Source organism: Typopeltis vanoorti, chromosome 19, assembly GCF_054136105.1.
Source record: "Typopeltis vanoorti isolate ZY-2024b chromosome 19, IOZ_Tvanoo_1.0, whole genome shotgun sequence".
Classification (NCBI taxonomy): Eukaryota; Metazoa; Arthropoda; class Arachnida; order Uropygi; family Thelyphonidae; genus Typopeltis; species Typopeltis vanoorti.
The window spans coordinates 63613155-63627040 of NC_143567.1; the positions used below are offsets into that span (position 1 = coordinate 63613155).

The following is a 13886-nucleotide window of genomic DNA, read 5'->3' on the forward strand; positions in this document are numbered from 1 at the left end:
GTTTCCATTACTTGATAGCTGGCATTACATATTTACTTACTTGGCAATTAGCGCTCCACATTTGCATGTTTGGCATTAACTAAATTACCTTTAGAGTTGAATGTTTTTAAGAATACAATTTTTTTTTAACAAATACAAATTTATATATATATATATATATATGAAATAGCTTAAATCACTTTAATTAGGATCAGAAACTATTAAAGGAAAGGTAAGAAAAATATCCATTACTATTTTAGAGCCAGGTGATGAAATGATTGTTTCCCTCTTAAACTTAAAAAGTTGTGAAAGTGACCAACAGTTTTTGGAAATGCAAGTTTTAGTATGAGAGTCGTTCAGCTTTTAATTAAGGTTTCACAGATCTAAAAGATGTCTCAAAATGTGGGGCCTTTTCATTAAAATCCTCAAAGGGTTTAAACAAATTGACACCATTTGATGACAAAATTCTTCTCAATACCATGAAATCTCATGTCTGAAAGTTATATTTTTCATAAGTGAACTTTTGATCAGCACATTTAATTAGCATTGCAAACTAAAGAAATTATAATAAATATCCATTATTGATTTCTAGCCAAGTAGCAAGACAAATAACGTGTTTCAAGAAATCACCAAAAAAAAAAAAAAAAAATAGACAGTTTATATATAGATATAAAGCATATAAATCATTACATCATGAAATTCCTAGTAAAAGAGATAGTGGTCTTCAAAAAAAAAAAAAAAAAAAAAAAGAAAAAGAAAGCACATCGGAAGTTTCTAGAAGTTAAGTCAGTTGGTTATCTAAGAGAATACAGAGAAAAGCAGTGGCAGCTCATGGCTTGAAATCGTGGAGGGGGGGTGCTGAAACTTTCGAAATATACATACACACTGTTAAGTACAGTGTATATGTGTTTGGATAAAATATCAAGATTATCGTAAAAATATAAAAAAAAAATAAACATGAAAAAATGTTGTTTATTATCGATAAAATTATACAGTTTGGTATAATTCAAAATTACTTTAAAATCAAGTTAAAATTGGAAATTCGTTCCTTTAATTGTAATTAAAGGAATGAATTTACAATTTTTGGACATAACAATTAAATGCACGACGGACAGTGCCACATTACGCTAATAGTTCACATCTCACTATGACGTGCATATGCTTGCACGTCATAGTGATAATGACGTGCAAGTCATCCTGATAATGACCTCAATACAGAGATCTAAACGGCAATTGTTACTTGCTTAATGTTAAATAAAGTAATTATTTTAACACGTGTGTTGTGTCTACATAAATTCTTCACTATGAATGCTGACATCTAACCTTAAAAGAAAGAAATGTAGTCACTAGATTGCATTTTTTATTGATTTTTGAAATTGGTTCAAAAACATGTGGCATTTCGATCGTCCATATTATTTCATTTTGTTTTGACACTCTATATTATTCTGTTTGCTTGAGATAGGAACCAAAAAACATGTTGCATAGTTTGTTCTGAGAAGCCATTTCATTGCATAATATGCTTGATGTCCAGAAGTTCTAGTCTGAGATCTTTTGGATTAGATCATACGATATGAACATGATGTTAAAGAGTTTTTATGATTCAGTTTTTTTGAGAAGTGATGGTGAGCAGATTGCTATTGCATGCATCTGGCAGTTGAAGGTAGGGTTCCTAATAAAGAAAATACTTAGCTCACTTGAAGAAGAGCTGAAGAGAGCAAGATATCTAGGAAAGCTAGTTTGTTGTCCCTTTTTATATTTCCATAGTGAAATTTATCTTGTGCTGTAGATTGTTTATTTTTGCTAGAAAGGCAGGTAAGGTAATGTTTTTTTTTGAGGACAGATGGCAAAGATGTCATCGACAAAGTACACCCAAAAAGAAGACCGAGGTTGTATAAATGAGAAAAGGATTTCTTCCAAGTGTTCTATATAAAAGTCTGTGAGAGCTGGCTAGAGTGTGCGCTCCCCATAGAGTGCCCTTCAATTTGTCTGCAAAGTCTGTTTTGGCAGATGAAATAACCTGATTAAAACAAAATTGAACAAATGGTCTATATCCAGAGGAAAGGCTTGTGAGAGCAGATGAAGGCAATCTCTCAGAGGAATGTTGATGAGTATGGATTCTGTGTTAAAACTGACCATGACATCAGTCAGTTGAATGGACAAATTTTTCACTTTCTCTCGAAAATCTGAAGGTTTTTAATGAAAGATCGGGGGTTGCCAATTTGGAAGTTTAATAGATGGACTAAAATTTTACTTTGCAATAAGTAGGAAAATCAATGCAATCCATGATTGGACAAAGAGTTGTCTCCTTTGTGGATCTTAGCAGATCATAGAAGCAGGAAGAGGGGTGGGAAAAATGGATCTTAAGTTTATCTATGGCATCTCCATCAAGACTGGTGACTTCATCTAACAGTGAGTTTAGCCTTCCTTCTGATTTAGCTTTTAGTTGGATTGTGGTCAAGTTCCTGGTAAGTGGATCTGTCATCTAGTATGAGCGATTTTTCTTTTGTATTCTGAGGAGCCTATGACAACAGTAGCATTCCCTTGGTTAACTTTTGTAATAATGAGATAGCTGTTGCATTGCAAAGCTTTCACTTCTGCTGGAGAAATGTTTGAATGAGGAAGTTTTACTTGCAGTGGCATGGAGAAGACTTCCTGAGACGTTGACCACCACGCAGCAGACAACGTGGTGGTCAACTCTCATAACTTAATGAGAGGGACTGTGTTTATATACAATGTTGTTAAATTTTTGATCTAGTCATCATATATTTGTTAAATGCATGGTGGAAAGAGTGTCTGGCAAGTTAAAACTATAAGTAATAGTTGTGGATCTAAAATTTGAGGTAATAGACTTTTAAAGCTCAAAAGTGAAGTGAATATCAATGGCAAGATCACATTTTGCAGTTTAAAGTTGATAATGTACTAGAAGTAAACTTACAATTAGGAGATTTGATGGCTTCTTTTAGTTTCATGAAGTTCAGGATTATCTTGAGTTTGCAGCATTTTTTAAGGAAAGAAATCTAAGTCTTCAGCTTACCTTGTAAAATGGATAATTTTCCTTGTGCCATGAGGTAAGATTGAATAACATACGAACACTAGGATCAGGATGGATGAAGTATTAAACTTTAATAGCCAAATATTTCAACCTGATAATTACAGGTCATTTATTACTGGACTCATTTAGTGGAATACGGCTAGTGGAGTACAAGGTAGAATGCAAATAATGAATTATTTAAAATAGTATGAGCCCTGCGATGGTATAAACAGAACAAGGTAAGTGGCTGACAGAAGCATTAGACAAAAAAAAAATTATTGATGATGTCTGATTAGAACGAGACTTTTCCATATCTTTGGTAAGGTGTGGCAGTCATTCAGATTAAGATGATGGAACAGGGCCTCAGCACTATCTTTAAACAATTGTTTTGACTTGAGATGGCACTGATGGAGTAAGCTGACAACATTATCCTCTGGCCTGAAACATGCTTACTCCATTGGTGCTATACTTCAAGTGTTTGTTTAAATAGAGTCCTGAAGCCTTGTTCTATCATCCTAACTGGAATCCTAATGACTGCTTCTTCTTACTGAAGATATGGGAAAGTCTCATTCTAATCGGACATCATTAATAATTAACTTTTTTTTTTTAAATCTAACGCTGCTGCTGTCAGCCACTCACATTGTATCATCACACAGCTCATACTATTTAAATAATCCATTGTGTTCACATTCCACCTTGTACTTCACTAGCCTTTATGACACTGTTGATGTAATTTTCAGGTTGAAATATCTGGCTATTAAAGTTTAATACTGTGTTCATCCTTGTGTTCATCTGTTATTCAGTCTTGCCTTATGGCACAAGTATCTAAAAAAAATCAGTTATAGTAAAATTAATTATGTATGGCTATCACAGTACACAGTACTCTGTACACTGTGTGAGAGTACATGTCAGGAATTTGGTAATGATAAACATGATATGGGCTCCTTCACAGAGTTTGTGTTCTCATATGCTCATAATCTTTTTTTTTTTTTTTTTTTTGAAATACATTATTATTTTTACATGAGCATCTCCATGGAGTTTGAAGGCATATTGTGGGAGGCTGCCCACACTAATTGTTATTCACATAGCATTTATCACAATAATTCTTTGGACTCATTCATTGACCAAACTCTCATGACCACCTGTGGCAACTCATTCCATTTATTCACACTTTCTAAGCAGATAATCTGGTCCCTATCCTTCGTAACTTAGCCACATATTTTTACACAGTATCCAGATGATGCCTTATTCTCTCTCTATCCAGTCATGTATTGAATCTGCCCTATAAAAATCTTGTAGTAACATATGATTCAATCATATCCTCTCTTTTTTTTTTTTTTACCTGCTAACCAGACTTTGTGACACACACGATTCTTTAGTCTGTCATCATAGGATGCACTCTGTAAAGGACTCACTATTCTGGATACTTTTAGATCACAGACCACTTCCTCATCTGCAAGAAACTAAGGTAATCAAACCTATGCACAGTAAATTATACTTGACAAGAAATTAATTATTGTTCAATCCTTTACTTAAGTGTAAGCAAGTTTGCATGCAAAGAATCTCGATAGCTGGATTACTTGTACATAGAGGCTATTGACTCCACATCACTTGCCTTTTCTCATAATACAAAGCACACTTCCTTTTTGGACATGTATATTGCATCCATTATGGGACAAATTACTACCCAAACTAGTTTCAACCATTATTGAGGTCTCGTCAGTTGGAGCTCATTATTATATGTAGTATTAAAATACTCATAAATATTTTCATAATAATGTGATACATCTTACTACTTGTATGTATATGAAAAATGATTTCTCCATTGCGTCAACCTTCATATTTTCCTTGGTCTTGCTCCCACTGATGAGGCCTCAAATAAAGACTGAAACTGATCTGTATAGTGATCCTTCCCAAATTGCATAGCAATATACATATCCAAAAGGAAGGTTGCATTGTATTACACTGAAGCAATTTATTTGACTTCAGCAGCTTCTGTATGTACAAGTAGCCCAGTCATGAAGATGCTTCACACATAAACTTTGTTTGCATACACTTGGGTAAAGGAGTAAACCAGAATATAATTTCTTGTCAAATGTAATTTACTTTGTAATGAAGTGAAAAACTTGATGCAACTGGGCACAGTAGTTCAGATATGGCTGTATCAAAGTTGGATTAACAACTTTCTTGTCCCTACTTGTCAATCATTATATTTTGATGCAGATTAATTCTTGGAAATAAACTCTTGGTTCATGAAAAAAAATGAACTCCCATTCAGTCTGATTAAGATTTCTTAATATCCTAAATACCTCCAATCCATCTACCTCTGTTCCTTGTATCAGTCTCTGCCACATTTGTCAATGCAGCATTACTGCACTAAGATACATCCTTGCAACTTTGTTAAGTAGTCACTTCCACACATCATTATTCTGCCATAATCATACCTTTCACTTGCAGAACAAAATAACTTTTTGGATTTCCTCTGGCCTGCTTGGCTAATTTCCTCTAATAAATTAAGAGGAAATTGTCCTTTCTTGCCTTGCTCTTTGTACTGCTCCTGAACCTACAAATCACATTTAACACTCACCTGATTTAACCTTCAGATTCCGAATCTGTAGTCGGATAATGCTTTTCTCACCCCCCCACCAGACTATTTCCAATGCACTGCTAACATTCTTACCTTGCAGCCCTCTCATGCCATGGCATAAGAAGGCTGCAAAATAAGTTATGCTTTAAGCTGCCTTATAAATTTATAATTACTAGCTATGTAATTCCATAATATATTTCTTAACTGAAAATTCTGTGCTTAGCCACCTCCTAGGTTTGGACTGCATGATTACTTTCTCCAGCCAGAGACAAAATTGTTACTTTGATTATGAACCAATTCTCTGACACTATCAGCAGGTTCAGCATGTTCCTTCTCACATGCTACTTTGTCTCTTTTAAGCTGCATATATTCTATTTCTTTTCTTCCCATGTGTGCTTTCCTCCATGTTTTCATAAAGGTCCCCATAATAGTTACTCACCCTCTGCTTAATGAGCTAATTTGTTTGTGCATATTATCTACATCACCTGTTGCAACTGACTCTGGAGAATCTGAAATGTATTTCCTCTCTTGCCTTACTTTCCTACTACACTTTTTGAGTGCATTTCCTGTCCCCTTCTATTCTATTCTATCTGTTTTTCCTGAAAATACAAATTCCTTACATTCTATTCCTGTAACTATATCCTTCTCTATCAACCAAGTCTCACAAATGCCTCTAATTTCTGGCCAAGTCAAGTTGACTCATGCCAAAAAAATCCTCATTCTTATTCCTGATTATTCTTGCATTGGCATACTTGAATTGTAATATCTTCTTGTACTCACAGTTGCTTTCATATCCATTAATGACTTTCCCACTCAGGTTTAAGACCTGCTAAACTATGCTGCATTTTTGATCTTTCTCTTCTCACACTCTCTCATCTCACTTACATCCTCACCCCATTTCCAATAACCCTAATTTCCTTTATTTTGAACTTATTCTTTTACTGAGCAAAGTTTTCCCAAGGCATCTAATACCATTAGCTTGCAGTCAGTCAGCCATTTACAAGTACTTTCTTTCATGAAATTTTTGCTCCCTGCATTTAAAAACTGCACATAGCTCCTACTACACAACCATCAGATTGACTTATTAAATCATCTTCTTCTTAGTTGCCAGTATTATACCTTGGTGACAGGCTTACAATCTTTCCTATTTCACTTTTCATTTTTGCTTATTTTACCCATTAAATGCTAATAATACATAGTTTTTTCAATTTTCTTGGCACCTGAAAAACATGATTTATCATTGACTCATCAGACACATTCTTGATCATGAAATCACTAATATTGTGCTTACCTTTTGCCAAATGCCCACTAAATGCTCTGCTTACTAAAGTTCATGCTTTGTCCTGTGAAAGATTTCCTGAGGATACTATATCATTTTAGCCACTTCACATTCTCTCATTTTCCATCACTTCTTTCATGTCATCTTTCTTCCAATTCACACTTCATTCATTCATTCATATTTTGCTCACCTTCATTTCTCTGTACATTCTTTATGATACAACACACACACAATTTCTCATTTTTTGTTGAAAGACGTTCACCACACTGCACTCTTGACATTTATTTATTTATTTATAATATTGTGATACAATAGCTAGCTGTGAGGTTCACAGCTCATCATACCATGTCTTAAACACACTCAAACTCTCTGCAGACACCACACTCTCAGGCAAGGCATTCCAATCATTTACAACTCTGCACAAAAAAAACCTGCCTCTCACTTCCCTACTCACACCCTCCTTATACAGTTTCCAGGGATGACCTCTAGTTCTCCCCTGATCTCTCACTATTTTCTGTAGAACTTCTCTAGCATTGATCCTATAACAACCCCCCTTATCAACTTGTAGGGTCTCTTCCTCCTGTCCACCAGACTCTGCAAATTACATCTTCTCAATCTTTCCTCATACATGACATTCCAGAGGTCAGAAACTACCTTAGTCAGTCGTCTTTGGACCTGTCCCAACATCTCTTCATCCTTCTGAAAACCAGGTGACCAAATCTGGGCACAATAGTCCATGTGTGGCCTAATCAAAGCCTTATACAATGGAACAAGAATCTCCCTACTTCTATAAGTCAGTGTCCTCTGCATTATTCCCAGAATCCTTTGTGTTGTCTTCACAATTTTGGCTATGTCTCCCCTAAATTTTAGATCCTTATCCACTATTACCCCAGATCTCTTATTTCCTCCACCTCCAACAATATATCCTCACCAAGCATAAATTCTGCATCTTATTGATTGTAATCTAATTTTTGTCTGCGAATTGTGTGTATTTTTCACCTAATGTGTGTGTCAAGACTTGAAAAACTGCAGTTTCTGTGAGAAATAAACAACTTTACCTCCATATGAAACTGGCTAACTTGTCACCTTTAAATCATTCTTGCTTGCAAAAAAAACTATTCATTGTTTCATTCATTGTAGTATTACTAGCAGTTTTCTTGTCACCTGAAAAACATGATTTATCATTGACTCATAGACAAATTCTTGATCATGAAATCACTAGTATTGTGCTTACCTTTTTGCCGAATGCATTCTCTGCTCACTAAAGTTCATGCTTTGTCCTATGAAAGATTTCCTGAGGGTACTATATCATTTTAACCACCTCACGTTCTCTCATTTTAGTTGAATATCTCATATAACGATTATTTACATCCTGTACAAGATCCAAACTCCATTTTCAGCCAAAGGGCAATGATATTCTAGAGGTCAGAAACTACCTTAGTCAGTTGCCTTTGGACCCTTTCCAACATCTCTTCATCCTTCCGAAAACTAGTGACCAAATCTGGGCACAATAGTCCATGTGTGGCCTAATCAAAGCCTTATACAACGGAACAAGCATCTCCCTACTTCTACAAGTCAGTGTCCTCTGCATCATTCCCAGAAGCCTTTGTGTTGTCTTCACAACTTTGGCTATGTGTCCCCTAAATTTCAGATCCTTATCCACTATCTCCCCCGGATATCTTATTTCCTTCACCTCCAACAAGCCTTACAAGAAGACTTGAATAAATTGAGTGATTGGGCACGAAATGGGGATGCAAGTTGAATGTTACAAAATGTAAGATTTTAAAATTTGGAAAACAAAGATGGGATGCAGAATTTATTTGGTGAGGATATATTGTTGGAGGTGGAGGAAATAAGAGATCTGGGGGTGATAGTGGATAAGGATCTGAAATTTAGGGGACACATAGCCAAAGTTGTGAAGAAAACACAAAGGCTTCTGGGAATGATGCATAGGACACTGACTTGTAGAAGTAAGGAGATTCTTGTTCTGTTGTATAAGGTTTTGATTAGGCCACACATGGACTATTGTGCCCAGGTTTGGTCACCTAGTTTTCAGAAGGATGAAGAGATGTTGGAAAGGGTCCAAAGGCGACTGACTAAGGCAGTTTCTGACCTCTGTGATGTCGAGTATGAGGAAAGATTGAGAAGATGTAATTTGCAGAATCTGGTGGACAGGAGGAAGAAGGGAGATATGATTGAGACCTACAAGTTGGTAAGGGGTTGTTATAGGATCAATGCTGGAAATGTTCTACAGAAAATAGTAGGAGAACCAGAGGTCATCCCTGGAAACTGTATAAAGAGGATGTGAGCAGGGGAATGAGAGGCAGGTTGAGTATTTTCTTGCAGAGTTGTAAATGATTGGAATGCCTTGCCTGTGAGTGGGCATCTGCAGGGAGTTTGAGCGTGTTTAAGATATGGTATGATGAGCTGTGTGTGTGTGTGTGTGTGATAAAAGGACCTCCGAGATGAGTCTTTGACTCCATGAGGTCTTGGGGTAATAATAATAATAATAATAATACTAACAACTGAGCTACAGAAGATCACACTTTTGACACAAATAATGCTACTGGCTTTCATATAACATTTCTTATTCATTCCCTCATCATTCCTGCTTACCTTGAATAATGAATACATCACACCTGCATGCACACACATACACACAGCAACAACTCATCCCTGTTAAATTCCTTGAATGATCACCATTTTCCTGTTTTGTTTTGGTGCCATTAGCTGTACTATACTATAATCATATAACAAAATTTCAAATAATACACATGCACCCTAGCCCACACAAACACTACACACAACAAGGGTGGGCTGAAAAGTTCTCAGCTTCGACCATAGATGGCAACACTATCAGCAAGATTTTTTTTAATAAGTTGGTACATCTGTTATAAGCATCCATGTTTAATTGTAAGTCATTCTATCTAGTACTTTGTTTTATACAGCTGTGTGAAGCAAGAATATTGTCTGCATCCCTTGAAATGGATAAAATTGAGTATTGTGCGGTTATAAAATTCGTTGTAAAAGAAGGTTTAACACCAAAAGAAATTCATTCAAAGTTCATAAAAGTTTATGAGCACCCTTCTCCTTCATTTTTGATAATTAAGAAATGGGCTGCCGAGTTTAAACGTGGCTATACCAGCCTTGAAGATGATCCACGTGAAGGACGTCCAAGAAGTGTAACAACACCAGAAATCATTGATCGAGTGCACAATATGGTATTGGATGACCGGTCAGCCAAAGTGCATGAAATTGTTGAGACTATAGGCATTTCAAAAGAACATGTAGGATGAATTTTGCATGAAGAATTGCAAATGAAAAAGCTTTGTGCAAGATGGGTGCCATGCTTGCTCACAGTAGATCAAAAATGCACTCACATGAAAATCTCTGAACAGTGCTTTGAGCGTTTCAAGAAGAATAAAAGTGATTTTGTGCATCGATTTATTACTGTGGATGAGACTTGGATTCACCATTACACACCAGAATCCAAACAGCAGTCAAAACAGTGGACATAAGCCAGTTGTTCAGCACCAAAGAAGACAAAGTCAGTTCCATCAGCAGGAAAGGTCATGGCATCGCTATTTTGGGATGCTAAAGGCATTTTGTTTATTAATTATCTTGAAAAGGGTAAAACAATAACCAGGGAATGTTATTTCGATTTTTTAACCAGCCTAGACGAAAAAATTCATGAGAAAAGACCCGGTTTGTAGAATTAAAAAAATCATCTTTCATCAGGACAATGTGCCTGCCCACAAAAGTGTTTTGGCGATAGGAAAATTAAGGGATCTGCGCTATGAATTGTTGGAACATTCACCCTATTCCAAGATTTGGCTCCCTCTGAGATCTCTTCCCAAAACTAAAAATCTTCCTCACTGGTCAGCGTTTTTCTTTGAATCAAGAGGTGAATGCAGCTGTAGAGGGATATTTTGGAGATCTTACTGAGAACCACTACAGGGACGGGATAATGGTGCTGGAGCATCTCTGGAATAAATGTATTAATCTTAAGGGAGATTATGTTAAAAAATAAAAAGAATTTTGAAATTATAAATTCTTTTTTTCATTGTTAGGCCGAGAACTTTTCAGACCACCTTCATAAGTAAAAAATTATTTTTAAACTGAATTTAACAGTTTAAATGCAGTGAACGCAGTATAACTAAATTACATAGTATTCCTAGTTATGAAACCAAATAGAAGTCTTTCCATAGGTAAATTGCAAATTTCTTCTTCCATGTGTTCTCTAATGGAGTTAAGTTTCAGAGGCAAACATTATTTTAAGACTATAAAATAGTAATATGTATTATCCTTTCCTCTACTATATTATTTAATGTCAGTTATCTTTTGCAATCATTTTTATATTTTAGGTTACTTTGTTTTTGTAACTAAATATCATATTATAGTTATGACTGTTTTAGATAATCTTATTACACTTGCTTAATATTTTCTTTTTCATATACATACATATATACATAGCTCATGGCAAAATCATGATGTTAAAAAAGATAATCATGATGTCATTATATATTAACAGAATTGAAGAATTTAAAATATTTTAAGTTAAAATCTTTGAAAGAAAACATAGATCTAATCCAAGCAGTTGGAAAATTAAAATAAGAGTTAAAGTAAAAGTCTTAATATGTTATAATAAGGAAAAAAAAAAAACATATATCATTATAAATTCAGATCTGAGTTTGTAATCCAGGTCACAGCTTCAGGAGCCACTTGTAAAAAGTCATTCCAGTCATTCTGATAAGCACGTTTTTCATATATGTGGATAGATAAGGTCTTGATAAGTACTATTCAAAAAAACAAATCATCTAATGCCTTTTATTCCCAAAGAGAGGAGACAGAGCTCCTTTAGTCTTTACTGATAGTTTTGAAGATCAGTGAGCAGCTGGTTTTCACCCTTCAGCCATTGCTGACAGGTGATCTTCGGGATATCAGTTAATCAAGACTTTCAGGGTAGAGATTGTGACAGACAAGTGCTGCCATCTCATGTTCCTATACCCTAACATTTGAGCTGTGCAGTCATACACCTGAGGTTTTTTTTAGGGAGATGGGGGGGGGGGATCTCACTTGCCTGTTCCAAATATCAGTTAACTTCAGACCTGGCCAAAGAAAGACCAAAAAAATCCTCTAGTTAACAACTAGAATTTAAGCTGTAGCAATCTTTAGGCAGTCTAGCACTATGGGGAAAAAATGCTGCTTTTCACAGGGCTTTATAAGGCATGAATGAAAATTCACAGTTATTTAATTAATTACATATTTAATTATTAATTAACGAGTCCTGTAACTTGAAAGAAAAACTATGGAATATATATTTTGGAAATTGCATTTATTATATTCTGAATAAGAATTTCTGCTCAGGACATGGACTAAGTTATTACTAATCCCATGTTCCAACATAAAAATGTGCACAAATTCACATGGAGAGAAAATTCAAGGAACAAGAAAAGTCTCATTCACTATGTTATTGTCAGCAGTGATGTTTTCTAACTGGTTCAGTACACAAGAGTATACAGAGGATTTGAAATAGGAAGTGATCACCATCTGGTATTGAGCAGGATAAAATTGAACTTCATATTGAAAAGAAGGGTGTGCAAAAAGTTTAGTTTTGAAATGAATCAAAATTGAACAGCTATCAGATGTGAACTGTAGACTCAAATAAACAAACATAATTCAAGAAAAACTAAAAGAGTTTGAAAACAAGAACCAAACCTTGAAGATTCAGTCGCAAACCTAAAGAAAACTTTGATTGATTCAGCCAGAAAGGCATGTAGTGAGGTTTTGTATCTGCAAGGATAGAAAATTCAGAACTCCATGGTGGACTCAGGAAGTTAAAGAGGAAGTCAAGGAAAAGAAAAAAGCATATCGAAAGGCATTGGCAAGTAAGCCAGCTTGTACTCATAAGAAGTACAGAATAAAATGTAAGAAAGCAAATTAGTGTGTAAAATTAGCTAAATAAAAGTCATGGGAAGACTTTGGTAAGAACATAGAAAATAAATATCAGGGGGGGGGGGCTAAAAAATATTATGGAGGCTATTGAAAAGCTCCAAAAGGGAGAAAAGAGTACTATAAAAGGAATTATAGATGATAAAGAAGACATGAAAACTGAAGATAAAGATGTTGTTGTATGGAGTAATTACTTTAAAAGATTGCTAAGTGAAACAAGCAGTGACAGCACTGTGGTAGAAAACAGTGAACAGAAATTTATTTGTACAGGAAAAAAATATATATTTGTACTTGAAGTAGAAAAAGCTTTCACAAATCTGAAATGTGAAAATGCAGCTGAAGTATATGATATTTGACCAGAAATGCTAAAATATGGAGGTATAAAAGTTTTACAGTGGCTACATTGCATAATTCAGAAGGTTTGGTCAGAGGATCAAATTCCAGATGATTGGAGCAGAGTGCTCATAATACCCATCTATAAAAAGGGAAATAAAACTGAATGTGAGAATTTCAGAAGAATTTCTCACTTTTTTTTTTTTTTTCATTTCTCACATTTTCAGAGGAATTTCTTACAAGTATTTGTAAGAAACGGCTAAGAAAAATTGTGAAGGAGAAGCTCGGAGAATAACAAGCTGGGTTCGGGTCAAACACAGGTTGTCAGGATCAGATTTTCATTTTAAGACAAATAGTTGAGAAATCATGGGAGTATAACAAGGATCTGTATTTAAGTTTTGTTGATCTGGAAAAGGCATATGATAAGGTGCCAAGAGGAAAGCTATTCAAAACACTCCATTTGTATGGTGTAAATGGAACATTATATTGAGCAATACATAGTTTCTATTTGAGTTGTAAATCAGCAGTTAGAATTGAAGGAAGTACAGGAAGATGGTTTGATGTTAAGTCAGGTGTGCAACAAGGGTGTACATTATTTCCACTTTTATTCATCATCTACATGAATCATATTATGAAGGAATGCATTATTAAATTTGATATGAAAATAGGAGATATTAATCTCAGCTCTTTACTTTATGCAAATGTTGTTATACTCCTAAATAGAT

The 13886-nt window shown here is 35.0% G+C and overlaps 1 protein-coding gene across 3 annotated transcripts in view; it reads left to right on the plus strand.

Annotated features, from left to right (window-relative positions):
* Window positions 1-13886, plus strand: part of c12.2 (von Willebrand factor A domain-containing protein c12.2) — a 550347-nt gene that overhangs the window by 498318 nt on the left and 38143 nt on the right. The gene's annotated exons all lie outside the window — the stretch shown is intronic.